The sequence below is a fragment of the Enhydra lutris genome, unplaced genomic scaffold (assembly GCF_002288905.1).
Source record: "Enhydra lutris kenyoni isolate GAN:26980312 unplaced genomic scaffold, ASM228890v2 scaffoldscaffold6, whole genome shotgun sequence".
NCBI lineage: Eukaryota > Metazoa > Chordata > Mammalia > Carnivora > Mustelidae > Enhydra > Enhydra lutris.
In genome coordinates, this window is record NW_019154090.1 from 23,581,864 (window position 1) to 23,590,802 (window position 8,939).

Sequence of the window (8,939 nt, forward strand, 5' to 3'; positions counted from 1 at the left end):
ACCAACTGCCACGATCTGCAAGGACGTAAATATGCAACTGAACTTCTGTAAGTGAAGAGCTGTTTGGGAGCAGAGGGAGCCTGTGTGGTTTGTGGTGGACTCAAAGCAGGCCCATGGGGTGGTTACAAGACAGCAGTTGGGATACACACACAGAAAGGGGTTTTCGCAACCTTGGAGCCAGTCAGCAATGGAGGAGGTTGCCAAGAAGAAAATGACCCTGCCGACAGCAGTGAGGAACCATGCACAGGGGGCATAGGGCTTGCAGCTTTGGACTGGGTAACCTCAGCTGCTCCGACTTTAGGACCCTAGGATTCTAGAACCGCCGGAAGCTTCATCTCTTCATAATCACCTTCTCATCCCAACTAACCCACCCACGGAGTAGCTAGTGTAGACAGTCCAAAGTCCTTCTTCCTGCCTTTGCTTCCCAAGATTAGGAGTACCGAGCCAAGACATGTGTGCACCTTGGTTTACAATCCTGGAGTGTTAAAACTGGGGTCACTAGAACACTGAAGTGCTAGAATCCAGGGGCAGAAGACTGGAGGCAAATACGACAAAATGCGTACAATGCTTTGTTAATTGTTCTCGGTACTTTCCTATATCTTTTATATCCCCCTCACCTCCGCTTTTTTTCCCCCCTCCAATTAAAGACAGCAGGGCATGAAAAATCACGAGCATCAAGGCTGAGAGGGAAATCATCCCGTCTAGACCCTCAGCTGAGCTGAAGCCACGGAGGCCCTGATGGGGACAGAGGGAGCCTGGCCCAGACTCTGGGACCCCACCCCCAAGGTTAGTGCTCTACCCACCCCCCACCACAGACACCCCACTCCCACGGTTAGTGCTCTACCCGTGGCCCCCCTCCTCCGCAGAAGCCAGCAAAGGAGAAAGCAGTCATGGTGAGGACCGCATGGGGGCCGCTGGGGCACCCACAGCCTGGCGTTCAGTATGTCCAGCCACCTGAGCTGTAGGGACTCTCCCGAGAAATCACTCTGAGAACCACAGTTCTCAAGGGACTTCATTAAGGTGCTGATAGTGCTAGGAAGGACTGTCAAGGAGGTACTCCAGCCTCAGTGCTCCTAGGCCCCCAGACCTAGGCGGCTCCGATTTCCCTAGGCTGAGGGCCTATTGCTGCCTTCAAGGTGACAATGCTGGAAGTCCCCTACCTACAATCCTACAGCAGAGCCAGGGGACCTTGGGCCTGGCTAGGAACAGAGTTGGAAAGGAAGGGCAAGACCCAGGGTAGAGAGCAAAGTGGCCAAAGATAGGGATACACAGTCTTGGGATATAGGGGAGCTGGGGCCAAGCTGGACATTGGGGGTCCAGTTGTCCCCAGTTTCTTTTTTTTTTTTAAAGATTTTATTTATTGAGAGAGAGGCAGTGAGAGAGAGCATGAGTGAGGAGAAGGTCAGAGGGAGAAGCAGACTCCCCGTGGAGCTGGGAGCCCGATGCGGGACTCGATCCCGGGACTCCAGGATCGTGACCTGAGCCGAAGGCAGTCATCCAACCAACTGAGCCGCCCAGGCGTCCCTGTCCCCAGTTTCTATCAAAGGTCTCAAACAGCAGTTGCCAAGAGTCCTGGAGCTCACAGCTCAGTAGCAGCCAGAACTGGAGGTAGCTACTGAGCCGGGGCTGTTTGGGGAAGATTTCCATGAGCGATGAGCTGATAGGGCAAAGCCCAAAAGGGACATCGGACCTCGGGCCTCTCTGGCTTCTGTTCTTCTAGCCACTGGGGGTGCGGAGTGTTAGGAAAAGCAAGGGCAGATACGGAGACCGAGAGGATGTGATTTGGGACCCATCCCCGTCAGAAATGCATCTGTCACCAACATAGCTCAGTGCCTAGAAGTCCTTCTTTGATAAAGATATCAAAAGACTGGGTTAAAATGCTACTTCAGCCAATACGACACGCGTCTGGCAGCTTCACTGTGTCTAGGACGGGAACACAATCTTCATTGTCCAGGAAAGAAAACACACCCAGAGGAGGTGTCAGAATGGAGGAGTCTGAAGGACAAGGGCAAGTCTGACACCCAGTCGGGCAAGGAGAGGGCCATGACAACAAGGCCCCCTTCCCTCACAGAGCAGCCGGCGATAAACAAGCAATGGTTTCCAAGGGAATTAAGGATCCTGACACATGCTATGTAGGGCCCACAGTAACTCGGTGCGAGAGTTGGGGGGTACGCGATTCAGGTTGGTCAGGGAGGGTCTCTGAAGAGGGGACATTCAAGGTGAGACCTGAGGACTGGAAAGAGCCAGAGGAGGAATATTCTGAGCAGAAGGAACAGTTACTACAAAAGCCGTGAGGTGGAAAACGACTTGGTGCATTTGAGGCCCTGACACCACGCTAGGGTCCCTGGAGCAGGGACGGGGGAGGGTTTTATAAGGTGAGGTGACACAGGTAGTCAGGGGCTGGGTTGCTGAGAGTCGTCTAGGACTTGGAAGGGACTCTGAACCTTCCAGCAAGTACAACAGAAAGTGTCCGGACGGGAGAGGAAGTGGTTGGAGGCTGAGCGCTGACTGCCCCTGCCGCCGTCTGGAGAATGGACTGGAAGCAGTAAGGAGGCCCTGGCCGTCCGGGTGAGAGGAGGTCACCGAAGGCAGGGGAGAGGGGATGCAGAACAGGAACCCAGACTCCAAGGCCAGGGCAGCCCCACAGGGAGGGCCTACCGGATGGAGCAGATGGGACTAGACTGTGAAGGGCTTCAGAACCCAGATCAGGGTTTGGCACTTACTCCTGCAGGAGCTGGGAAGCCATCAAGGCATTTGTATTTTGTGTTTCTCATCAAAGAACTCTGAGCAAGGACATCTGACAGTGTGGTCAGATTTATGTGTCCACAAGATCCCTGTGGCAGCTGGTGCGGAGGATGGACTGAAGGGGCGACACCGGTGGCAGGAAGACTGACTTAGGAGGCGGCTGCCATAATGGTCCAAACGCGAAGTGGTGAGGCCCTAAAGAGGGGCCTAGGGTGCCCCTGCTTGTCCAAGGCTTGTCCCCTTCCTGGGGCCCTGGGCAGCTGCAGAGGGCCCGAGTGGGCCCCGGCTCTGATGCTTGAGCAGAAAATAGGATGAGGGCTGCCAAAAGGCATCAGGGCTGTTTATCCGGAGGAGAGATGCCTCAGCGTGGATTTAGGGCTAAAAGGTTACTGGTGGGGGAGGTGGAGGGGGACCAGCTGTCCCCCATCCTCACAAAGGGCAAACAAAGGAGGGGACTGTGGCTTTAGCTGCACCAAGAGGGAGGGAGGTAAGACACGTGAGGGGAAATGTCCTAACAGACATCAGAGGATGAAAGGACACTTTAGTGATCACGCAAACCAACTCTCACATTGAACAGCTAGGGAAACTGAGGCACAGAGGAAGAGACAGATCCTTGTCCAAGTCACATAGTGAATGAGAGCTAGGACTAGACCCAGCAGCCCAAACTCTCCCTTTCGAGACCCCAGGAGCCTCCCAGATCACTCCCAAGAGAACCTCAGACTGCCCTCAAAGAATCTGGGGTACAGCTGTTGCAGAGACAAGTGTACATGAGTAGGCTCCTAGAGATAAAGGGATGGACAGAAAGCCCTGTGCTGGACTGAAGTGGTCTGGGGCTCTGATCTGCCACATCCCTGAGTTCAATCATTGCCTTAGGCCCTCACTGTCTGGATAGTTCTCCGTCTCTGTCCACACTCCCCATCAGTCTCAGTGTTGTCAGCATTTGGTGGGAGTCTGTTGTAGCTCTCAAGGGTCTTGGTCCTTCTGTATCACCCTGTCTTTCTCTGTCTTCTGAGACTCTTATTTCTTTGTCTTGGCCTCTGACTCAGTCTCTCTAGAACTGAGCCGGACTGGGCCAACCTCCCACCCACTCTGGGCCCTCGCTGGTAGAGTGCCCCCATGTAGACAATGCTGGGGCCCAGTGCCCAGGCTGCAACAGGTGACAGCAGCTGTGGGGCTATCTATAGCTCCTTTGCCCTTCAATTGTTCCCAACTTCAAACAAGCGCTAGGGCCTGGATTACAGGCACTCCCCCCACCAGCCTTGCTGAAATGGATCCCAGGGGGCAGGGGATGAGTGAGACTCACGAGGGCCACGTCGTGATCTCTTGTGAGTAGCTACCTCTGTCTGGACCTCCACGTTCCACCTGCCGCTCAGAGGCTGTGTGAGTAAAGGACCTGTGGGTAAGGGAGAAGAGTGTGTGCAAACAGCGGACCTGTACGTGGGGATGTGGGTGTGCATGACAGGTGTGTTTCCCTCTTCCTGCTCTGGGGGACGGACACTCGTGAGCACGGCTGCCTGTTCCAGAAGGGCAGAGACCTCGTCTTTTTTATTCACTGCTGTCTCCCAGCCCTAAATGGGCCACGGCAGGTGTGCAATGTCCATTTCTTACCTTGGCCTTTAGGAAGAGTGAGGGTGTGCTATGTAGTGACAGGATTCAAGGGTATGAGGCAATACTGGGTAGTAAGAACACTTTACTTAAAGTCAGGCTGCCTGGGATTGAATCCTGGCTCAGCCAGTTACCAGCTAGGAAGTCTTGGGAAACTATTCAAACTTGTAACAACGGGAATTTGTTTTTAAAAAAAGCACCTGCCACACAGGATTCTTTGAGCCTGAACATCTGAAGTGCTTAGAACAGTGCATGCCACTGAGCAAAGACTCAATGAATTAGTTATTTCCAAGACATACCATTAAGTGGAAAAAAGTGAGGAGAAGAATGGATGGGATGTGCTATCACTCACGTCAAAAAGGGGGAAGAGGAGAGTCATGTATTTTCGGGCCTTCCTATGGTGGGACCACCTTTGCTGGCAAGTGCAGTTGCCTCTGGAGAAGGAAAGAAGTGGCTGAGGGCTCAGGCAAGGAGAGACTGATTTTTTTTTCCTTGTTTACCCTTTTATACCTTTGAGTTCTGAATGAGTATATGTTGCCTATTTCTTAAGGATTTGCTACATGAATAAGGGTCACTTCCAACAGGATCCTTGAAAAAGCAAAGCTCCTATTCTCTGCAGTGGGGAGGGCCTGGGTCAGGGCCGGTCCTCAGGGTGCGGGCTTGTTGCCCTCAGCCCTGTGTCTGAGTCTCTGGACACCCTCATTTCCCCAGCCCAATAGCAGGCAAGACGCATCCATGCAAACCATCCCAGAACAAAAAGTAGACCAGAGGGAGGCTTCCCAGTTTCTAGGCCAAGCAGCAGCAGAGATGGAAGGGGCGGTGGAAAAAGGCCCCTGCCCTCTTCCCTGGCCCCAGCCCCCAACTCTTCAACCCAGGCTATTCTTAGATGCCAGATAATGCCAGCAGCTGTTGCTGCTCATATCAGCTTCCAGAACCGCCCAGTGCCGCCCCCATCCCCTGTGGGGTGTGTGGGCCTCCCTGCCAGGTGCGGGCCTCCCGCCGCCCTACCCTCTGCACCACTCGGGCCGCTCATCTCCTGGCCACCACAGGTGAGGAAGGGGACTGGGCAGTCCCTCCAGGACTTCTGTTGCCAGGCAGCTGGGTAGAACAGGAAGGGCCAGAGTGCAGGGTATCCCCCTAGGATAGATACTGGGGCCCAAACCCAGGGTCCAAACTATGCTTAGACTATGACTGAAAGGGGTGGGGTCTATGGACACAGGCTAGACAGGAGGGTTCGGGTGAAGGGAGGGCAGAAATGATAGTGGGGTGGGGGAGGGGGGGCCTGGGAGAGCCAGTGAATGGAGGAGGGAAAAAGCCAAAAATAGGTCTGGGGAAGAGACGGCACAAGAGGGTCTGATAGCAGCGGCTCTGGAATCCAGCTGTCCAGGTCTGCTTCTACTTGCTATATGTCTACCTGCTTTTCCTCTTGAAGCTTCAATTTCCGTCATAAAATGGGCATAATCTTATTTTATGTGGTTGTTATGCAGAGCCGACAACAGAATGTACATGACGAGTTTGGCCTGTGACTGGCATAGCTGAGCACATCTAGATGTCTGGTGACTTTATCATTAGCTCCATAAGAGCAGGAATGCTTTCACAGCTCTGCACCTGCAGGGGCTAGACTGGCACACATCAGGCCTGCCTCAAGTCCTTGCTCTGCCATTCACGAGCTAAGTGACCCTGAGCAAGTTACTTAACCTATCTGAGCTTGGGTTCCTTCTCTGCAAAATGGATAGAGGAAGACTACCTGCCTTGAATGTTGCTGAGAGAAATCAACAAACCGAAGGGCTCACCCCATGCTTAGAGGACAGAACAATGTGAACATGGGAGCTCTGCAACTATGGGTATGCTGGGGTGGTAAGCCTTGGGTCTGCCACTCTGGGAATGGAATCTGAAGCAGGGCCCAAGGCAGCCAGCATTCTCGGAGAGATATCCTAGAGGGACCACCATGTGGAAACAAAGTCCCAGGATCTCATAAGACCATAGCCATGCCACCCCCAAATTCCTGTGCCACAGCCCAGGCCCCTGCTAGGATCTCAGGATCAGAACAAGCTTATCTCAGCCAGGGTCAGCTTCCCATTTAGTTGAGTACAACTAACATTCTCTGATGCTCCCCTGCAACCCCCCACCCCGCCCTGCCCAAGACTGGGACTGGTTCTGGTCTTGCCTCTCAGAGCCGGGAGTTGGGCGCCTGGGTGGCTCAGTGGGTTAAGCCTCGGCTTTCAGCTTGGGTCATGATCTTAGGGTCCAAGATCTGGCCTACATGGGGCTCTCTGCTTGGCGGGGAGCCTGCTTGCCCCTCTCTCCCTCTGCCTCTCTCTCTCTCTGCCTACTTGTGATCTCAGTCAAATAAACAAACAAACAAACAAACAAAAATAAGAGTCAGGAGTCTGTCTAGTAGAGCAGACAGGCATGGAGGAGGCACAGACAGTTACTAACAATTGGCACAGGGCATCCCAGGGGAGGGGCACTTAGCCCCACCTGGTGGAGTAGAAAATGAGGAAAGAACATCTGTCCTTCTCAAAAGACCAATTAGAGGGGGAAGGGGGAGGGGAGGAGGAGGGGGAAATAGGGGTGGGCACGGCTTTACCCTTGCCCTTATAATCATGGTGGGTCAGCTCAGGAGGTGAAGGGCAGAGAGAGTTAAACTCAGAAACCAACTCAGTGGGTCGACCCTGGGTCTCCTGAGGTGTTTAGGATCCCCGCGCACTCCTTCACATCTCCAGAGTATACTGGCCATCTCTCCGTGGAGCTGGACTTGGCTAACATAAGGGCAAGAGGCCTCCGTGCACGTGGCCTCTGGAATTTTTAATATGCGTTGAAAATGCTGTCGTTACAAACATCTCTACGGTCCTGCCAATGCTTTGGGACTTAAATTACATACTCAAAAGCAATTATAAGAAATAATAGAGCGATCGCCTGTACTGATACTGATACAATCCCCCAAGCTTATTCAAGTTTTCCCAGTTTGACGTATACCTGTTTGTGTGTGTGTGTGTGTGTGTGTGTGTGTGTGTGTGTGTGTGTGCGCGCGCATGCGCACGTGCATGCATTCAGTCATATACAATTTTATCACCTGTGTAGTTTCACGAACCCACCACCACAGTCAATATTCTGAAAAATTCCAACAACAAAAAGGTATTATCCTTTTATAACTACACTGTCCTCCTTAACCCTGGCAAGAGCCAATCCATTCTCCAATTCTAAAATCGCCAAATCTGGGGCGCCTGGGTAGCTCAGTGGGTTAAAGCCTCTACCTTCGGCTCAGGTCATGATCCCAGAGTCCTGGGATCGAGCCCCACATCGGACTCTCTGCTCAGTGGGGAGCCTGCTTCTCCCTCTCCCTCTGCCTGCTTCTCTGCCTACTTGTGATCTCTGTCTGTCAAATAAATAAAGCCTTTAAAATAAATAAATATATAATATTTATTTATTTTAAATATATAATAAAATATATATTAAATATAAATATTTATTATATATAAATATACATTATACATTATATATTATATAATATATATTAAAATATTATTTTATTATTATTTAAAATATTATATTTTTATATATAATAAAATATATATAAATTTGTTTTAAATATATAATAAAATAAAATCACCAATTCAAAAATGTTATAAAAATGGGGGCACCTGGGTGGCTCAGTCAGCTGGGCGTCTGCCTTCGGCTCAGGTCATGATCCCAGGGTCCTGGGATCGAGTCCTGCATCGGGCTCCCTGCTCAGTGGGAAGTCTGCTTCTCTCTCCCCTTCTGCCTGCCGCTCCGCTTGCTTGTGCTCTTTCTGTCAAATAAATAAAAATCTTTTTAAAAAAATTATAAAAATGAAATCAAAAAGTACCTAACTTTTTAAGACTGACTTTTTTCACTCAGCATAATTCCCTGGAGACTAATCCAAGTTGTTGCTGACATTAATAATTTGTTCCTTTTTGTTACCGACAGTAGTCTGTATTATGGATGTACCATAGTTTGTTTAAACTTCCACCTGTTGTGGGGTGCCTGGGTGGCTCAGTGGGTTAAGCCTCTGCCTTTGGCTCAGGTCATGATCTCAGGGTCCTGGGATCGATCCCTGCATTGGGCTCTCTGCTCAATGGGGAGCCTGCTTCCCTCTCTATCTCTGCCTGCTTCTCTGCCCACTTGTGATCTCTCTCTCTGTGTCAAATAAATAAATAAAATCTTAAAAAACAAAAAAACAGTTCACCTGTTGTAAGATATCTGGACCGCCCTCAGTCTGAAGTGCCAGGCCACCCCCATCCTCCAAATTCTTGTTCATCTGTCTAGGGACTTCTTGAGACCTGGAGATGGGCAGATCCCACTTTGCAGCCCCAGCAGTCAGTATAGAACTTGGCACAGAAGAGGGGCCTGCCAGAGGGACTGTGTCCACTGGGTGGGGGCACCAGCCTCTCAAGAGCCATCTTCTCCAGGGGCGTCTCACTCTGCCCTGGCTTCCCCCTTCACACCATGACTGTGTCTCTCACCCATCCAAGCTTGGGCAAACCTCTCCTTGATTTGTTCTCCTGGGTTTAGCTGAGCCTGGCTAACAATACAGGATAGTGCTTACAAGTTCTGCAGCGAGACGG